The sequence below is a fragment of the Paroedura picta genome, chromosome 6 (genome assembly GCF_049243985.1).
Source record: "Paroedura picta isolate Pp20150507F chromosome 6, Ppicta_v3.0, whole genome shotgun sequence".
In the NCBI taxonomy this organism is placed as follows: Eukaryota; Metazoa; Chordata; class Lepidosauria; order Squamata; family Gekkonidae; genus Paroedura; species Paroedura picta.
In genome coordinates this window covers 117,793,685-117,813,583 of record NC_135374.1, presented here as the reverse complement: position 1 = coordinate 117,813,583, position 19,899 = coordinate 117,793,685, and the positions used below count along the sequence as shown (strand labels likewise).

Here is a 19,899-nt window from a genome sequence, read left to right as displayed (position 1 = left end):
TCCAGGTGGCCCCTGGACACCTCTCCCTATTAGAACTGCTATCCAGAGGAACAAGATCAGTTCCCCTGGAGGAAAATGGCTGCGTTGGAGGGTGGGCCCTATTGCATTTACTCTGCTGGGTCTTCCCCTTCCCAAACCCAACCACCCCAGGCTTCACTAACTTTATCTAGAGGCATCTCCCAACCCATATCTCGCCATCTGGCCCACCACCACCTTCACACCCTATTTATGAACTTTGAGATGCATCTGGCATACTTTTTGTTTGTTTGTTAGTTCTCCTAACTGATCCTTGCCGTGATTGGGCTCAGGGCAGTTTACAACATGTATATCATATACAACACATTATAAAATCACAATTAACATCATATTAAAATGTTAAAAGCTCTGTCTTTATCTGCTTTTTAGTCAGTCCGCTTCTTCCTGTACTGTTAACAATGGGGTTGGCGAAGGTGACCAGATTTTAACATTGGTAAAGCGGGACACCATTGATTAAAACTTGATTAAAAATTTTGCATATATGGAGCAACAAAAATTTTCATAGAACGCAAAAATAGTATTTTAATATATATTTTTAAATTTCAACATAAGTACAATTTGCCAAGTACCCCCAGATGTCCCTCCAAAAGTGGGACAATCTGGTCACCTTAGGGTTGGCCCAGGAGTGAATGGAGGGAGGCCCCAGATTTTACTGGCTGTGCTACCAGGTATCTTGTTCTGGTCTCAAACAAATGGCTGACAGAAGAGCACCGCTATGGAACTCAGGTACTTCTGTCAGGTAGTAACCAGGTCTTGGCTGGCAGCTTATTCCATCAGGTTGGGGCCATGACCAAGAAGGCCCTGGCCAAGGTCAGACATGCCTCTTTTGGGCCAACAAATTGGCTTTTGATGATCTTAACGTCCTTCTGGGGGCGTCACGGGAGACATGACCCTTTAGATACGCAGGGCCGAGATGCTCTGAGATGTATCTGATATGCTAGAGTAGGAAGCAGCAACAAAAGCACCTGGATCTGATTCAGCAAAGCAGTTCTCAAGTTCTTTATGTAAGTAAACAAGGCCTGCAAATGGAACCAAATTTCTGTTCCTGGAAACAGAGGAAATAGGTAGCATGACAGATTTCAAAAGGGGAAAAAAAATCAAAACACTTATCGCTAAGAACATTGGCCATGGAGGGTAAAATTCCTGGCAGGGCCGTTTTTGCAAAGCTGGTTGTTTCAACTGGAAATTAAATTTGACCTGAACCACATATCAAGCTGTCAGTTCCGTTCACCTAAATTAAATGTAACTTGTGCTGCCCAAACAATGAAAACCAGCAAATTAGTTATTAGGCATTTCTTACACAGTAACTAAAAGCACTTTGGGAAGGGGGGGAAAAACCTCTTGAGGCTAATCTTATATGGGAAACCACTAAGGATGTAGGATTTCTTTCTTTTCTTTTTTTAGTAAATGCGGCTATTCTGATGACAGTTGTCAAAAGAGTCAACAAGCGAGCCTGAAAAAAAGAAATGCTGTAACTACTTTTCACCTCTGTAACAGCAATTAATCCCTCTTCCCAGCGGAGCCACTCAAAGAACTGGAAAAAAGAAACCTAGGTTTCCCTTTGGGGGTTGCAGAATGACTGCAGCATGCATTAAGTATGCAGAAGGCCATTAGGTGTGACTGAAGATTAATTCTTTGTCAAAAGATAGGGCCTGGGATCATTAAAGGTCACAGCTCCAGCCTTAATCATTGGGCTTATTGTTTTTTATTTAATTAGCTTAGCTTAATGAGTCCTTTGTTATTGATGTCTTGGTCACCAGGCGAGTTAACCAACACTGAGGACGGTTCGGCTAACAGATATTCCTGTTAAGAAGCTGCATGTTGGTGAGGCACAAACCTCTCCCTGTCCCCACATTGCTAACACATGCCAGGAGTGGCCATGTGCAAGGTGTTGTCTCCTGCAGTGCTGATGGGGGTGGGAGGTACCACAGAGCTGCAGCTGACTTCTGGTGACCCCATAAGGCAGGGGTGGCCAAACTATGGCTCTCCAAATCTTTATGGACTACTTTTAGAGCCCCTGCCAGCATGGTCAATTGGCAGGTGCTCATGGAAATTGTAATCCATGATTGTCTGGAGTTACGACCAGGATGGCCCACCCTATCCTATGCATTCTCATACTGAACGCGGAAGACCATGGCCCAAATATATATAATCAGGACCATGTTATTGGTCCCAGTTGGGATTAGCTGAGTTGAGATGGAGTGTTACTGTTGAGTTAGACCGCCATCTTTAATTGTATTTCCAAATGTTTTAATGGGTTTTATGGGCTATCTTGTTTCATGGTTTTATGCTGTAAGCTGCCTTGTGGTCACATTTGTCAAGAGAGACGGGATACAAATTAAAAAATAAACAAACAAATAAACAAAACCTCTGGAGAATCAACAGTTTGGCCACCCCTGCCATAAGGTTTTCAAGGCAAGAGATGAACAGAGGTGACTTGCCATTGCCTGCCTCTTCATAATGACCCTGGGTCTCCTCGGTGGTTTCTCATCCACATACTAACCAGGGCTGACCCTGCTTAGCTTCTGAGAACTCAGAAGATTGGACTAATCTGGGCCAACCAGGTCAGGAATGATGTACTGCTTAGCTTCTGAGTTCTGTTTTTGGCTATCCAGGTCAGGGTAAGATATTTAGAGATAGTTTGCCATTGCCAGACTCAGCACAGTGAGTCTAGACTTCCTTGGTGATCTCCCATCCAAATATTAGCCCAAGCTCACCCGGCTTTGGTTTCAAGATCAGCCTGCAGTGCTGCTACTGCTAAAATCCATGAGAATAAAGTGTTCATCCCTGGAAGAGGGGGAAGACTTTGCCCCTGTAAGGCCTATTATGCATAGCCGCTGAAACGGCGGCATGGAGAATGCGGAGGAGGAAGAAACGAAGCAAACCGCAAACGCACGGGATGGAACGCAACAGCGGCAAAACCCAGAGTATCCGATTATGCACATGGCCGCTTCTGGTTGCACCCTGGTCCCGGGAAGCTCCACTTTCTTCCGCATCTCGCTAATGCGGCTTTTTCGGTGGCATACGTTGACTCTGCGCCCGGTTGCCACCTGCAGCGTGCATAATTGGTGATTTTAGCCACCGCCATTCCACCCCAAATGCGGACCTTCCACTCCATGCATAATGGGCCTAGGAGCTACACCCTGATCACAGATATGTTGACACTAAAACAAATCCCAACAAATTCAGTGGGACTTCTTCTGGTAGACACATATATGACTGCCACCTCACTGAAAAGCTTCAAATGCCCTAGGTTAATTTGTGGTCCTTCAGCAACTTCACAATGTAATTCATGTCTTGTTTGTTTTACACTGAGAGTAAGTTAAGCCTCCATCTTTCCTAGTGGCTGCTATTGAAAAGCATGGATCTTGTGTAAACAGAAATACTAGCACAAGATGAAGGGCATTCTACTACAGAGGTTATTTACCACAGGGGTCACCAACCCCCAGTCTGCAGCCCGGTACCGGGCCGTGAAGGCCTTGGTGCTGGGCCGCCAGCAACCGTACCTGCCTGCCTCTCCCCCCCCCCCCCCGCTGAGAGAAGCTCGGCCTCCGGCATGCCAGCAGACGCTAACACGCACACACGGAGCTGCCGCACATGCGTGTTAGTGCCCCCTGCTTGCGAAAACATGCATGTGTGGCTATTCTGTGCATGTGCATTAGCGCCACCTGATGGCGAAAACGCGCATGCGCGCGGCTGGGCTGGCAGCTTTCCCTCAACCCCGGAGGCGGTCCTCAATCGGAAAAAGGTTGGGGACCGCTAATTTAGCGGGCACTGAATCAGTCCACGAGGTCCAAGTCTCGATCTTTAGTTTTGTTTCTAAGTGACCCTCTTTTCCTAAAGTTGCCTCTACCTCAGCGATTTCTTTTCTGTAAACCGTCTGCATCTCTCTCAGTGCCTCGCTAATGACAAGCAAGTAACTCATGTCACCTCTTTTATTAAAAATATAGCTACAGCCTAGGCTACTTGATGTATAATAGATAAGTAATACATTATACAGCACCTTATCTCATATTGAAACCTCAGAATCAAAATATCAATACCTTGGCCTGTCATTGCTTCTTCTTGTTTTTAACACCACTTTGAACATCGGCTTATTAAAGACTAAGTAACGTGTTGCGATTTTTAAAAAAAATAAACAGTGTAGATCCCTATATCTTTACAGAAGATCTTGCTATATCCATAGTTTTATTGCCATTGATTTCCTTGCTAAAAGTTTGAAAAGAAACAGCTCTAAGGGTTAACCTATTCCTAAATATGTGAAAATCTTGCAGAAGGTATTGCAGCACCCCCAATTTTATTGCTGTTGATTTGCTTGCTAAAAGGTTAAAAGAAGGGTTAAACTATTCCTAAATATGTGACATTTCCTTTCCTTTCTTTTCTTTCATTTTATTTTTGCTATCAAGTTGTGATTGACTTATGGCGACCCTAGGGTTTCCAAGGCAAAAGACCTTCAGAAGTGCTTTGGCATTGCCTACCTCTGTGTGGTGACCCTGGTATTCCTTGGTGGTCTCCCATACAAATTCTAACCAGGGCAGACCATGCTTAGCTTCTGAAACCTGATGAGATCAGGCTAACCTGGGTTATCCAAGTCAGGACTTTTCACTACAGTGACCACATTAACCTAAATCATACAGAACCAGAGAATCGGTCTATCAAGGTCAGTATTTTCTACTTTGATTGTTAGCAGTTCTTTGATGTCTCAGGTCTTTCAAATTACCTGAGCCTTTTAAGAAGAAATACCAGGGATTGCCAGAGGAATCTTCTGGATGGATGGGATATGTTCTGCTGTGGAGGATAGGCCTTGAAATAAATTAAATAGCAGGATGAATGAGATATGTGCCTCCAAATTGTAAATTGTAGTATCCACTAAATCATTGCTTAATAAATAAATGCAGTCTCCAGTCAGAAAACATACTGTCACGAAATCATGTTGACACAATGGACCCTATGATTGTGGTCCTTATTTCTACTTATCTCTTCAGGCAGGCAACCATAAAAACCCTCCAAAGATGTGCAAAATGTAAAGCACACAGCACTGGGAATTAGCAACAAAGCTTCCATTACCAGTAATGGCAATTCTACGGCTCATTCCCCAACACAGTGATGGAACTGACCCCTCTTTTCTCTTGATGATTTTTAAATTAATCATCACATGCTGGCCAAAAGTCCTGATGAGCAGTTGCTAGATGGTGATTTGATGCTCCAGTGTGATGTGTTAGTTGTTGGAATCTGTTTATTTGGCAAAAGAATGGCAGGGGCAGGGGGAAACAGATTTGACATTCACTACTTCTACATCGATATGTGGATGATATCATAATATATTACAGCAATAGTGACCCAAAGGTCAATGTTTAACTCGTTGTTTGGTATCGTTCTGAGTTTTACAGTGAAATCCAGTGCTGAAGTACTCTAGACCAGTGGTCCCCAACCACCGGGCCGCGGCTACCTCTCCCCGCCTCCACCCCCCCCCCGCAATGGGAAACTCCCCAGTCCTGAAGCAAATTGGCCTCTAAAGCGACCAATTAGCTTGCGGCCCGGCAAGCTTCTTTTTGAGAGGGAAGCGTGGCCACCAGCGCAAACGTGCATGCATGGCAGTCCCGCACATGTGCGTTTGCACGGCTGAAAATGCACATGTGCGGACCTACCATGCATGCATGCTTGCGCGTGGGCTGCCGTGCATGCGTGGCAGCTGGATTGCCCTCCCCCCCCACCGGTCCCCAGCCTAAAAAAGGTTGGGGACCACTGCTCTACCGGGCCGTGAAGGCCATGGTACCAGGCCGCCGGCAGCGGCACCTGCCTCTCCCCACACAGTGAGAAGCTTGCCACGCCTGGTTAGCTTCCTACTGCAAGAGGCAGGGGAAGAGGCAGACGTGGCTGCTGGCAAGGTCGTTGGCACAAACGCGCATGCACGCCTTGCATGCGTGTTTGTGCCCCTGGTGGCGAAAATGCGAATGCACAGTAGCTGCGCGTGTTTGCACCCCCTGGTGGTGAAAACGTATGTGTGAGCCAACTGTGCATGCATGTTTGCGCGCAGTTGCCACCTGGCACCCGGTCCATCGGCTCTCCCCTCACCCTGGAGGCGGTCCCTGACCACATAAAGGTTGGGGACCGCTGCTCTAGACTATTCCTTTATTTACCATATTTGGCATCCATCTAAAATAGCCAGGAGATCCTAAGATTGTCTGGCAGACAGACCAGAAACATTCAGAGCTGGTTTGCCATTGCCTGCCCCCATGTTATAACCCTAGTATTCTTTGGAAGTTTCCCTCTGCAGTGCTAGCCAGGGCCTACCTACTGAGTTTCTGAGATTTGACAGTCTTGCCTGGGCTATTCAAGTTGGGTCTACTGTAGACTAAGGGTTCTTAAACGACTTGTTTGAATGACAGTATCTCTCACAACCACAAAGTACTTTCCCCGAATGTCAGAGGCTCTTCTGCCAGAAGAATCTACTATCATTAGTAGAACTAATCCTTAGGATTCGAGCCCAGTGGGCTCAGAGCAGAGTAATTATTCACTGAATTGTACAGCCAATCATGTATACTCTAATCTCCCACACATCTCAAGAACCTTGCCTTTCTTTCCATTGGAATGCCTTCTGCCCTTAGGCCCCGTGTGATGAATTTTATAACCTCTCTTTCTCTTGTCCAAATTTCTTCAACTTTCCCCTCCATTCCTTTTTCACTTAGCCCCCTGCTTCTTCCATCAGGTTCTCCAGTCTCTACTTAGCCAGTTAAGAATTTTGGAAGCCCTGGACTTCTTGACCCCCACTAGTGTCCTCTAGGACAGATCACCATTTACTTTCTGTTTTGGGTTGCCAATGCCTGCTTGGGAAACCCCTGAGAATTTGAAGATACTGCCTGGGAAATGGAATCTGAGGAAGGGAGGTAGTTTGGTGGGGATGTGAAACCACCCTTGCACTTTTATTTCCCCTAGACTCTTTGGCATAGCAGCACAAAGCTGCTACTTCCTCCAGGGAAACTGATCTCTGTAGAACAGTGACCAGCTGTAATTCTGGGAGTACTAAGGTTGGGTGCTTCGGCGTCCAAAGCTGCCGTGTGGCGCTGGCTACATCGGGAGCGAACGGCCACTTCGGACATGGAAACACCCAACCCTAGCTAGACACCAGCTGAGCAGGGAAATTTGATTTTAGAGTATCACAGGGATTCCAGTCTTCAGGTGGGACCTGGGGACGCCCTCGAATTACAGCTCATCTCCAGACTATAGAGATTAATATCCCTGGAGAAAATTGATATTTTGGAGGGTGGCCGCTGTGTGTCCCACTGAGGTCTCATCCTCCCAGCCTGGATCTGTCTACCCTCCCCCCCTCCCCACCCCACACACTGAATTTAGTGAGATTTGTTCAGCCTGAAGAACAGAAGGTTGAGGGTAGATATGATTACTCTTTTTATATATTAGAAGGGCTCTTTTTGTTGGTAGTGGAGGATAGGACTTGTAATAATTTAAATTACAGGTGGGGAGATATTGGTGGGATTGTAAGAATTAAGAAGAACTTCTTTCAAAATAATCCCAGTTTTCTGGGAATGTTGTGGGCACTCCAGCCTTGGAGGTGTTTAAACACAGACTGAATAATTATTTGTCAGGGATGCTTCAAGACATCCTGCATGGTGAGGGGGGTTGGAATTGATGGTAGTAATAGGATCAGGAGATGGGCAGTAGGTTCAGGACATACCAAAGGAAATGCTACTTTATATAAAGAGAGAATAAAATATAGAATTCACTGCCAGAGGATGTTCAGATGGCCACAGGAATAGAATCATAGAATCATAGAGTTGGAAGGGGCCATGCAGGCCATCTAGTCCAACCCCCTGCTCAACGCAGGATCAGCCCAGAGCATCCTAAAGCATCCAAGAAAAGTGTGTATCCAACCTTTGATTGAAGACTGCCAGATATCTTGAAAAGGGGATTAGACAGAGTCCAGAATCCAGGGGGGGCGGGAGTGCCCTCCAACCCTCAGCCAAAGGGGCATTCCAAAGAACAGATATTTGAGCGCAAGAGTCTCTTACCCACATGCCTGGGGCCCACTGGACAAGCCCCCCGGCCCTCCTCCCTTTCATTGCCCCCCTGTCCAATCACAGTTGTCCACCGGATGCTCCAGCAGCCCTCTACGTCCTCCGCCGGGCTGGAGAAGGGGAAGGCGGGTGAGGAAGCAGTCAGAAGGGTGGGTGAAGTCAGACCCACGGCGCCAGGAGGAGAGGCTGCGGGGGGGAGGGGGTGCCGCTATCACATCCGCTTGTATTTGTAGATGTAGCCCTTGCAGTTGGGGCAATTAGACAGAGTCATGGAGGATAAGCATGGAGGATAAGGATGCCTCAATAGATGGACTATTGGTCTGATCCAGCAGGGCTCTTTGTGTGTTCTTATGAAGGCCTCAACCTCTATGGCCTGTTGTTGATCCTAGACTAGAGGAACTGGTTGGCCACTGGCTGAGGCAGGATGCTGGACTAGATGGACTATTGGTCTGATCCAGCAGGGCTCTTCTGATGTTCTTATATCTTTAGCCCCCTTCCAACTTTCAGTTCTACAATTCCATGGATGCTAGGCCTTTAGCTATTCAACAACACCTAATTCTAAATGGATATAGGGAGAAGACACATCCAACATTGTCATATTTAGAATACAACGCTTATAGCAAGAAGGGATTTTATTTCCATTTATAGCCTAAGTGGTATCTGTCTATTTTATACACAATCTGTGCATTGGTAGAACCCACCTTCCATGGGGGAAATCCTTCTGGAGTTTTTTTTTATATATATATTCATATTGCTTCAAAGGGATGAACAGCTCATTTGTTATACAGATTTGCCTAATCTTTCCCAAGTCTTTAAAAAAACGGTAGCGGTGGTTCTGTGCCTATTCAAGCGTCGCAGCAGGGAAATAGCCTTATCATACCCATGAATCTTAGGTGGCATTTCTGCAAAGACTCATCCATTATTACCTTTCATTAACACCCAAATAATCCAGTGCAATTAGCTCTACATATCCCCTCGAGAACGCATTGAAAATGCAGCACTCTGTCCTTGCCTACAAGATCTTGTAATCTACGGAGAGGGAAATAAATTACGTTCGCCCTGAAATGATTTTAAAACACCCGGTGCCAGGGCTTATCTTGAGTTTACTGACTGATTTTCTGCAATTAGCCATGGGAGATCATGGTTATCCCAGGCTTTTCCCCAAAGATAGAGCATGGGACAACACCAAGTTTCAATGGACTGCAAAGTAGGGCCCTGTACTGGTTGTTTGATTCTTTCTCCATGTTGCCCTCCTGGTCCCCTGGAATTATAGTCCAGCTCCGGGTGACAGAGATTAGTTCCTGTGCAGAAAACGGCTGCTTTGGAAGGTGGACTCCATAGCATCCTACTCCACTGAGGTCCTTCCCCACCCCAAATCCAGCAGAAAAGCAACCTTAAAAAAAACCCTTCGCAGTTAAGCCAAATCATTAGGTAAGTTTAGCATAGGAACTCTTTAGGGATGACAGCCTTCAGGTGGGACGTAGGGATTCCCTGAAATTACACCTCATCTCTAGACTACAAAGATCAGTTCCCCTGGAGGTTTTGGAGGGTGGACTCTATGACCTTGTCCCCCACTGAGATCCCTTCCATCTCAAATCCCACTCACTTCTGGCTCCACCCCCAAAGTCTCCAGGCATTTCCCAACCCAGAGTTGGCAACCCTAGCTGCCCAGCCCCATCCACTTATACTAACATCCAGGGCAAGCCTAAACTCTTCACTGAAGTCAGTCGGTTCCAAAGGGCATATTTCTGTTTAGGATTGCACCAATTGTCCCCAAGAAGCTTCTGTTCTGGTCTCATTCAGACTGTTGGAATATGCAAGATGTGTAGTGTACAAGAGACAACAACATTTACAAAGAATATCCTACAGGGGGCATCGTAGGAGATGTGTAATTTGCATATTTAAATCAGGAATTTCCTGATATTTTCCATGTAATATCCCCCTGTGTTCTGACTGGTCCATTGGAGACTTCCTGCTTCATTGGGCACACTTCCTCCCTGTATGACTTCAGATGAAGAACATCAGTTAGACAGTTAGTTGTGACTCTTTCTCTCCTCTCTTATTTTCAAAATTCTTTGTAAAGCTATTTTATTCATTATGCTTCTGGTGTTGCACCCCTACTTGCAGATTTAAACTCTTCCAACACTTACATATACATCGTGGTTTCTTTAAGTGACACTGTCTGTCTGATTGGTCTCTGGGATGCATGCAGCATAGTTTTGTTTTTGCTGACCCAAGTTGCCTCCTTTTCTACATCCTTGTCTTTGTTCCTCCTTGCCTCCTTTTCTACCTTTTAAGGACTACTCCAATTGCCTTCGCACCAGTGGGCTGTGGGGAAAGCCTCACTTGCTATTAGTTGGCTACAATAAACGGAAGGAAAAAGAAGCCTTGGAGGAATCCAGTGTCCTTCTCGCTCTTCAAGTCAAGGGGTTTTGTAGACTTTCTACCCTCTCTCTTGTGATTAAACTGCCTCAACCCCTCACCCTTTCTCTTGCTCTTTTGCTGCCTTTTAAATTTTCCGTATTGGATAGACTGAATTATGTGCAATGCTTGACTGTTTGGTAAACCAAGGCTTGTCAGGCCCCCAAACCTTTCTGCTGGTCTGTGCTTCTCGCTCCATGCAGGCACCTAAAGAACAGTCTCAAGAGGGGGGGGGGGCAAGAATTTTTGCTTACAATGGGTACAAACCATGGTTACCAACTCAGAGAGACCATGGCTTAGCATTTGGCAACAAATGAGCTTGTACTCAGGTAAAGGTAAAGGTAAAGGTATCCCCTGTGCAAGCACCGAGTCATGTCTAACCCTTGGGGTGATGCCCTCTAGTGTTTTCATGGCAGACTCAATACGGGGTGGTTTGCCAGTGCCTTCCCCAGTCATTACCGTTTACCCCCCAGCAAGCTGGGTACTCATTTAACCGACCTCAGAAGGATGGAAGGCTGAGTCTACCTTGAGCCAGCTGCTGGGATTGAACTCCCAGCCTCATGGGCAGAGCTTTCAGACTGCATGCCTGCTGCCTTACCACTCTGCGCCACAAGACACATAGTACTAAATCAGAGCTTAAAGAAAACATAGGCATTAAGGTGTGCATTACCATGATGTCTGAACTCAGTGTAGCACAAGTCTGAATATATTTTTCAGATTCCCTTAACAAAATTGAAAACACATCACAAAACCTTGAAGCTGTGTGTGTGTGTATTCTCTCTCTCTCTCTCTCTCTCACACACACACACACAGAGCCACATTTCCCTGGAATAGCCCTCTTTTTTGTAATTAATCAATAATAAAACATAATTTAAAAAATAACTAAGCATATTTAGCTTAATATAGGATGTTCATGTCATAGATATGGAAAAACAACAAATGGAAACCTGCAACATGCTTATAGGAGGTTTGACAAAAGAAACTGGAATAAAAGGAACATGTCTGCATGAATAAAATGCTGTAATTTTCAAAATCACTCCTATTTGGGGGTAGTTTAAGACATCGGCATCTCAAAAAGAGATAAGCTTTGAATGTCTTATAATCCAATGAAATTCACTAATATTCCTGACATTCTGTCTTGGAAGTATTAAGTAATCTCCATCTGAATCCCCTCTCATCTCTGAAAAAGAGGAAATAACTTCTGACATTTAAAAAAAGGGAAAGGGAGGAAGCTTTGAACATCACTCAGTAAAATTTTAAGCAATAAGTTTTTCGCTCCTGATGTTTCACCAGTAACTTTCTAATGAACTGCAGCCAGCTATTGGGGGGACTTCCTAATGAACTTGCTAATAAACTCCACCTCGACACAGGAAAAACTCTCTCTATTTCCAGTCCATCCCCTGGAAGACAGGAATGTGATGCATTACACCACCCCTCCCAAGAAGTAAATAAAATGCTCAGCAATTGTTCATACACACCACACTGTGGCATGAAGATATTTCCATCTTGCCGTGTCCTACCTCTGAAGAAGCCAGACACAGTTACTAGTGAATTTTCAGGGACTACAACTACCAGGCCAAAGCTTCACAGCCCAGAAAAGTCACAACAATCAGATGGCTGTGTCTGTGAAAGCCTCCGACAATTCACTGGAAAAAAATCTTATTATTTTATCGTATTCATATCCTGCTTTTCCAACAAAAGTCAGGATAACATATGCAAGTGTCCCATTTTATTATAACAGAAATCTTGTGATGCAAATGAGGTTAAGAGAGACTTTCTCAACCAGGATTTGGTGAAATCCAGTGGTTTCTTGTAAGTCCTGGAAGGGTTTCCTGAATGGGTGGGAGTTAATTATTTTTATATCTATTATTTTCAATTTGTTAAACATTTATCAGGTGATATGACCACATATGGTCATGTTGACCTGCTCTCCCCAAATGGCCGATGATAGGCCTGCAGAGGGTGGGGAGGGGCGGGGCCCCAGCTCTGCTTCCCAACCATATTCTGCATGATCCCACCACTTCTGGGGTGTCTTAAAGCCTGAAGAGTTTTCAGGGGGTTCTCAATGGTAAAAACCTTGAGAAAGGCTGGGTTAAGGTATGTTGACTGACCCCCAGTAAAATTCCTCAGTGAACAGGAACTCAAATGAAAGTTCAATCCAAGAGCGATACTCTTTCTTTCTTTATTCTGACTAGGGTTGTGCACGGCGGTGTCTGAATCGGCGGCTCAGGGATGCTGCAGCCAGCACCTCACCCACGGTGAGGAGCTGGCTGAGGCATCCCGGAGCCACCAATTTGGACACCGCCGTGCACAACCCTTATTCTGACCTTCTCTGAGGGCTCAGGGTGGATTAGGTGAACTGAAAATCATGCAAATATGCATACTTATACAATTAAACAATTAAGTAATAATTTAAAATCTAAAGTTAAAACTAATATTTAGACTGGCGTTGCCTAAGCCGCCCCCTGTAATACAGAGAAAAAGGGGGGCATATATATGGTCTCCGGATAAGATTTAGTTTGGTAGGTTTGGGTAGAGTTTGAATAGCGAGGCCAGCGGACTTGGAGGTTATTTACAAGACTCAACCATAGGTTGGGTGGGAAAGGTCTGTCTTACAGCCGTTGTGGAACCCCTCGGAGACTCCCTTTTGTGAAAACAGACCTCGTTAAAGCCAGATTTTAAAGCATCTGGAAACCCGTTAAGTATTTGCATGGTGTATCAGGCATATCAAAAATAGTAAGATTGGGATGGATACCTGTCTGACTTGAATGCATGTCTAGCCAGGAGAAGGAGATTGTTGGTTAAGCTAACAGGGCATAATTTGTACTCATTGTGCTGAACTATTTTCTTAGATCTTTTCTGACATACCACTAATAATAAATTGCCTTGGTTGACAGCTCTGGTATTGCTAAGGCAGTCAGAACGACAATCTGGCTTAAATGTGCTAGATTGGTTTATCATTAACTGTGCTTTTTGGTTAGCATCACTATCTGTGGTACAGCACCATAGAGCGTCTCTTCAGCTGGCTCCAGGTACGGAGAAGTGGCCCATGTCTTGAATTAAAGTCGCTGCCAAGGCCTTCCCACACTTCCCAGCCAGGAGTGAGCTTTAGCTAATGGCCTGTCATGTTCATCAAGGGGAGCCAGTTGTTTGTGGACCCCAGCTGCCCGGATGGAAACCAGAGGTATGTTGGAAAGATCACTTGCGACATTTGAGAAAGAACATTGAGCTAGGAGGTGGAGAAATAACGCAGGCAAAAATAGAATTTAAAGAATCTATATGTGCATTAATTATGGATTAGGCACACAACAGGCAGGGCATTTTCAGCGCAATTACAGAGCACCTTGGGTGGCAGCATAATGCACACATTTAGAGACAAGCTACTGTTTGGCTCTGAGATGCAGAGGTTTTCCCTCCAGTGTGCAATACTGCCAGTTTGGGAGAAACATCAATTCCTCTTACAGGTAGTCCAGTGTTCTAGTACTTCATCATATGAATTAGAGCAGCCATTATCCACAAGGGCCATATGGCACCCAGGGGGGCACATTGGTCAAGCCCCACCTGACATATTGTGTACAGCAGCGGTGGGCAAACTGTGGCCCTCCAGATGTCCATGGACTACAAATCCCATGAGCCCCTGTCAATGCTGGCAGGGGCTCATGGAAATTGTAGTCCATGGACATCTGGAGGGCCACAGTTTGCCCACTCCTGCTGTACAGTCTCACTTCAAAAAGAACGGAGACAAAATTGAGAAGGTTCAGAGGAGAGTGACGAGGATAATCCAGGTCTAAGGGGAAAGGCTGAGAGACTTGGGAATGTTCAGCCTGGAGAAGAGGAGATTGAGAGGATACATGATTGCTCTGTTGAAGCATTTGAAAGGCTGTCGCATGAAGGAGGGCAAGGCATGGTTCCTCTAGGCAGCAGAGGATAGAACCAGCAGTAATAGGTTTAAACTAGGGGGGGACTTCACAATCAGAGTAGCTCAGCAGTGGAATCCACTGCTTAAGAAGGTGGGGAGCTCCCCCTCACTGGCAGTCTTCAAGATACAGCTGGACAGATATGTATCCTGATCCTGCCTTGAGTAGGGGGTTGGACTAGATGGCCTCTATGACCTCCTCTCACTCTTAGTGACCACAGACTAAAACATATAAGAAGGGGAGCCCAAAGGGTTTATGGGGGGGGGCTGGTAACTGAATCGATGAAACACACATGTTTCCCTTGGCAAAATATTCTTGAAATCTCTCTTGTGCTCCCGTATGTATGTATATATATATATGTATATGTATATGTATATATGTGTGTGTGTGTGTGTGTATAGTCATATATAGTCATGACTATATATATATATATATATATATATATATATATATATATATATATATATATATATATATAGTCATGGCAGGCCTTTTTGCGATTGGGGGGGGGCCCTGCTGGGGACTCTCTTCCTCCCTCTCCTAACAATCCAGGCAGGCCTGCTAAGGCCTAGAGAGGCCACAGTGGGCCTTTTGAGTGTGGGAGGAGCAATGGTGGGCATTGCGGCCTTCCCTGCCCTCCATGTAGCAGCGAGGTCAGGACTTGCCCCCCTTCCCTCCCAATCCCTATTTGCCACCTGGGCGACCTTCTGGAGACCACTGACCATGGTCCAAGCCCCCCCCCCCCAGCTCATGTCCACTGGCTGCCTTACCTCTTGCGGTCAGTCGAGTAGAGTGGGTTGGCATTGGAGAGGGATGCAGCCAGGAGCAGGACAGCCTACCTGATTGGTCGTTTGTTGGATGGACAGTTAATCAGGTATGCAATGAGTCCCAAATCCTCCCACCACCCCTTTTCTCTTTTATGCTACATACATACATACATACATACATACATACATACATACATACATACATACATACATACATACATACATACATACTAACAAGGTATGTTGAGTATAATTATTTCTCTCCTAGCTAAGGCCGTCTTTTGGGCCTAGCTCACCACGCAAGTGGCCAGCCTACTGCAGGGAGCTCTGGAAGCTGGGAAGAGTTCCCAGAAGGATCATGGCCAAAATATAGAGAGTTGAGAATGGCAGAGTTAGAGGAACATAGGATCTAGGATCATAAACATACACAAAGGAGCATTTTTTCATAGCACAGGGAGCGCTTCTTATTATGGCTGCTACCCTCCAGGTAGGGTTGGTGCTTCGGCGCCCAAAGCAGCTGGTCTCTCCCGGTGCAGCGAGTGCCACTCCATGGGGGTTCCACACATGCATGCGTGCACCCACTGTCATGCTGACACCCGTGCCTCCCCTCCCCCCGTGGCGTGGTGCTCGCTGCACTGGGAAAGACTGGATGCTTTGGGCACTGAAGCACCCAACCCTAGTTCCAGGCTTTTCACTTTTATCTGGCTGTGCCATAAGGAGGATTTTAACTGCTGCCATTACTTTTGTCTATTTATTTGTTTGTTTGTTTATATTTTATTGGTCCTATTTCTAGACTGCCCTATTGGACCTGCCATCTTGTGACGGTTTACTACGTGGAATAATAGCAATAATTAAAAATCTAAAATCAATTAAAACAACCAAACAATCAGAACATTATTGTTGATTTTCTATATATTTAGTTAATTCACATTAATTAATTTTGTTGTAATTCATTATTATTTTTATTGTATGTGATTTCCCCCTCTTTTGCAAGCTACCTGATCACATCTTTTAGGCAGGGGAAAAAGTAAAATCAAACCCTAAGTGTGCTTCCAATAACTATGGGGACCAGAATATCTTAGTGGTGAAGGTGTAGAGAAAGCTGGACAATGGAGATAAGTGACAGGAAGCAAAGTTGATTCATTTGAAATGTGGTATCAGAGAATAGCGTGACGGATGCTGTGGACAACCAAAAAGATTAAAAAAGAGTGGATTCTAGATCAAGTCAAGCCTAAAACTCTTTGAGAGGCTAAAATTACTTACCTCTTCTTTATAAAGCTGTTTTCTCATCTCAACAAAGCTATTTATTCTTTAAGCAGCTGGTGCTGGACATTCCCTTTGTATATTTAAAATCTGCCAACAAATACCTGACTGACTGACTGACTGACTGACTGACTGACTGACTGACTGACTGACTGACGCTTTCGGGACTGCTATTTCTGGATGGTTCACAAGATATAATAACTACAATTCATTCAACGATAAAAACAATAAATATTCAAATTAAAATACCAATAGTTAGTGATATACTGATTGATGTTCCTCTTCTGGGGATAGCTGGTTTACCTATGGCAGGGGAGACCCTTTATATTGATGGATTCATTTGTCTGGATAGGCCTCAACCATAAGTCTGGTGGAAGACCTCCATCTTGCAGGCTTATGGAACTGTACTAGTTCCATTAGGGCCCTGAGGTTCTCTGGGAGCTCATTCCACCAAGCAGGAACCAGGGCCGAAAAAGCGCTGGTCCTGGTTGAGGCCGGTCAGACTTCTTTAGGGACGGGGACTACCAAGAGGTTTGTGGACACTGAACACGGAACCCTCTGGGGGACGTATTACCCATCTATAGCTCCCTGGTGATAACCAGTAAGAAGGCTGTGAATGGGACCAACAACAGCTGGGACATACAGCAATTTGCTCACAAACTGAAACTCGAGCAAGCATACTATTTCCATATATGTTATTTAAAAAAATAATAAAAACCCTTCTTTCCTAGAAGTGTTTGAGAATCAGCAGTACCTTGAGAACCATCGAGAACCTCATTGTCCACCATCCCCAGGGTGGGACGAAGCTCATCACAAAGTGGTACCTAATAATTGTGACCCTGCTCCTTTCTCCCTGTTTTAAGTGGAGATTCCGAAGGGCAGTTCTTGTGGTTGTTTTTCCTTGCAAGTGATGTCCAACTGGCCCTCATTATTCTCTAATGGAAAGAAGGTTATTTCGTGTACAGTACGGCGTGGAGAGTACTTATTTTGAATTGAAAATAGCCACTGTACCATATGCCAGAGGATGAAGGGAGGAAGAGACAGCTGGGAGACAATAATCACTAAGTAAATAACCATATCTGTCATCTTTCTGAAGGACAAGGGTGCATGTGCCAGGAATAAGAGCTTGGAAAACACACTTGACACTGACGCACAAGTTCCAGCGCTATTAATCACTGCTTTGACATTGTAGCAGTGCAATATTTACAGATGTAGAAACGGATTTACAAACCAAAACATGAATGAAGCATCTGTGGAGCAGGGATAAGGTTCTGAAGCCTGTTCAAGTTTTATCCTGAGACTAGATTTAAAGCCCATTTTACAGGAGAATAAAATGGGCGCTAGAAGGATTTAGCCTTCCCGTGGGGGACTGCTACAGGGTTCTGTGTGGGTGGGGAGGCAGGAGATGGAGCGGTCTGGTTGCGCAGCAGGGCTGGGGCCGGCGAGTGGGGTGTGACTCACGGGAGGTAGGGTCCTCGGATTTCCTTGTAGTGTCGGCTGGGCGGCGAGTCCGGCGTGGCCGCCTGTCGTCAGAGCGGCGGGGCGGGGGACGGCCTGTGTACGCATCGGCGTAGAGGGCGGGTGGCAATGTTTGGCGGGGCCGAGCAGCGTGGAGCGGCTTGGAGGCGGCAGCGTTGCTGCGGCGGCCATCTTGGTGCGCATTGGGAGGCTGGTGACGCGGCGAAGTCACAGAAAAGGGCAGGAAGCGTTGAAGGTTGGCGGCGAGGCGCGGCTGGGTAGGGTAGGAGTGTTGGCAGCGGTGGTTTGGTGGGGGCGGCGGGTGTGTTGTCTCGGCGTCGATGTTCACGGCATCCTTCTCCCGGCCGCTGGAGCGGCGTCGCGGCGTCAGCGAGGCGTCGCGGCCGGTCCAGCGGCCGGGAGAAGGCAGAATTGTGCGGGTGTGTGGGTTGAAAGGAGCAGGGCCCTGCTCCTTTCCCCGCATTGAGGCAGAGGCAATGGCAGCCAAGGAGGCAATGGGGAGGCATGCTTTGCGTGCCTCCCCAATGCCTCCTTGGTCTAGGATTGACACTCGGAGGAATCAGGAGCCGCGAAGTGGCTCCTGATTCGCTCCTCCGAGTTTTTATCCCAGACAGAGCCTGCCCTAACTCCTCCCCACCAGCCCTTAGCTTTTATTTAGTCCGCGGCGCCCACAGCGCCGCGGGCGGTTTAAGGATTGAAGAAGCAGAAGAGTTGGTTCTTATATGCCGCTTTTCCCTACCCGAAGGAGGCTCAAAGCGGCTTACAGTCGCCTTCACATTCCTCTCTCCACAACAGACACCCTGTGGGGTGGGTGAGGCTGAGAGAGCCCTGATATCACTGCTCAGTCAGAACAGTTTTATCAGTGCTGTGGCGAGCCCAAGGTCATCCAACTGGATGCATGTGGGGGAGCGCAGAATCGAACCTGGCATGCCAGATTAGAAATTCACACTCCTAACCACTACACCAAACTGGGTCTCCAGTTTGAAGGGAAAGAACAAAGCTGGGACTATTCAGGGAATGGCTTCTGGTAGGATATGAGCACAGTCTAGTTCTGGTGACAGGATCAGACTATCACAGGCACATGGAGAAGATGAGATCAGGGACCATCTTCAGACAGACCCTCACCAAGGAATTGGAGACAAAGTTGGTTAGTCAGGCTGATTTTTTGCCCTTGGAGGCCATTTTCCAGATTGTTCTTTCTTTTAAAAAAAATCATATACAGAAATACTTTTTTTCTGTATTTTTTCTGTATTTTTTCCCTCCCCAGTTTGCCATTCCATTCTATTGCTGCCAGCTTTTCTGGCCCAGCAATTCCTTAAAGAAACAAACAAAACTGCGTCAGAAACCACATGCGTCTACTAGGACTTCCCAATCTTTCTCTCACAAGAACTTGGTCTAAAGTTGCCAAACCCCTCAGTCTGGAGAGGGGTCACCTGCATTCAGGGTCATATCTCATCCCCTGATTACCCCCCCCCACAAAAAAAGGGAAGAATGCCCTTTTTTTGGTATTTGGTATTTGCCCAAATACCATAGGATCAGCTGACAGCACTGGTGTGGAGATGCCACTTCCTGTGCAAGGCCTAGGCCCTTCTCTTTCTCCAGATAAGTCTCTCCCCATCTCCTGCCAGTTGCCAGTCACCATCTTTCAATAATCACACATGGTAAACTGTGCCCAAAATAAATACAGCTCTTTAATAGCGTGTGTGTGTCTGTGTGTGTATGAAATATCCTTGAAGGACTGCTTCTGGACAATAACCTCTCTCCTCCAATTTTTTAAAACTAGGTAAACTTTTTCTCTAAAAGGCTTTCCAACCTGCTAAGCGTAACAAAGCTCCAGAGATTAGTAGTAAGCAAAGTCAGGGGGACATTTCCAACTCAGGAGCAGTTAGTCCAGGACAGAGGAGAAAGCATACAATGAACTGTACTTTAGGGCCTTAATAACCTTCCTAGCAATGTTGTGCTAACTGCTAATCAATAGCAATT

At 46.0% G+C, this 19,899-nt stretch overlaps 1 protein-coding gene across 6 annotated transcripts in view; it reads right to left on the bottom strand.

The window, feature by feature from the left end:
* The window catches only part of PCDH9 (protocadherin 9), a 950,858-nt gene that overhangs the window by 264,931 nt on the left and 666,028 nt on the right, over positions 1-19,899 (bottom strand). The gene's annotated exons all lie outside the window — the stretch shown is intronic.